Source organism: Equus asinus, unplaced genomic scaffold (assembly GCF_041296235.1).
Source record: "Equus asinus isolate D_3611 breed Donkey unplaced genomic scaffold, EquAss-T2T_v2 contig_360, whole genome shotgun sequence".
Classification (NCBI taxonomy): Eukaryota; Metazoa; Chordata; class Mammalia; order Perissodactyla; family Equidae; genus Equus; species Equus asinus.
In genome coordinates, this window is record NW_027225028.1 from 3599 (window position 1) to 5000 (window position 1402).

The window sequence follows — 1402 nt, forward strand, 5'->3', positions numbered from 1 at the left end:
TCGACCAGATGGGCCCCGGGAGCTCCGGGCCTGGTGGCGATGGGGTCGTGCTTGGGGTCTGGTGGCCGTGGCCGTGATCCAGGGGTTCCCCTGGTGATCCGTGGGTGGGCCCCGTCTCCGGGCGCGGCGATTCTTGCCCCCGAATGGGTGGTTTTGTGCCGCCAGATAAGTGCTGACACGCTCTGCTCGGGTGACAGTCGCCCGAGAGCTTCCGGGTGCCTGGATGCGTGTGCGGGGAGGGCTCCGGGCTCTGGCCGAGAACCGGACGCCCGTTTCCACCCCCGCCGCTTGAGCCGCCCGCTGGGGCCTGCGCGCCGGCTCTTGTGCGTTCCAGGCGCCCCCACGACCGTGGTGCCACCTCCGGTCTCTGGTACCCGAGGGCGGCGGGGTTAGGGGCGCGGGGTCCTCTACCACGTGCACTCCCTGCCGCCGGCACCCGGGTGCGGTCGCGACTTACCCCATCCCACCGGCTCCGTGCCAGTGCGTGTCAGGCGTTCTCGTCCTGGGGTCGTCGCCCGCGCTTGCTGGAGGAGGAGAGGGGTCGGTGAGGCTGAAGCAGGCTCCTCCGCTCGCTGTCCTCGCCGGCCTTCCTTGCTCGGGGGTCCCTCGCGTTATGCTGCCGACCGATGTGGTGATGCTGTGCTCTCCCGGGCCGGGCCTAAGCCGTGCCAGACGAGGGACGGACGTTCATGGCGAACGGGACCCGCTCTTCTCGCTCTGCCCGCGGGTCCCCTCGCCCGTTCTCCCCCGCTGCGAGTGGCGTGTGGGAGGCGGCAGGGGTGCGGAATCCGGCCCGACCTCGCTCCCCCGCCCCGTGCCTCGTGGCGTGGGCGGTGTCGGGGTCTCCGTGACGCGGCGGATGCTCTGCCTGTGCCTCTTGGCTGTGTCTCGCGGGCGGCCGTCCCCGCGGTGGGGCGGGCCGTGTTGCCGCCGCGCCGCGCGCCTTCCCGGGCGCGTGAGCGCGTTCCCCAGGCCGTTGGCGGTGCCCCTGGAGCGTTCCAGGTCGTCCCTCAGGCGCCCGAGGCCGAGTGGCGGTGTCGTTCCCTGTTCCCGTCGGCCTCCTCAGGTAACCACTGCGCTGGTGTGTCTGAGGAGCGGGGGGGTCGAGTCGGTAAGGGAGGCGTGCCCCTCGTCCCCCTCGGGGGGGACGGGTGCCTCGTCGCCCCCCACGGCGTGCCGTGTGGGGGCGGGCAGGCTCGGGCGCGTGCCCGCGCGTTCCCCTTGCTGGGGTTTCCCCGCGGGTGTGGGAGTGACCGTGGCGGGCCGAGCCAGCGGCGTGGCGCTGGCTCTTTGGTTGGGAGGTGCTGTTTGATCGGCACCTCCGTCCCAGTCTCTGCCTCCCTTGGTCTCTCGGCCTGAGGGGAGGCACTGACTTGGGAGCCGCACAGGGGCCTTGTAGATC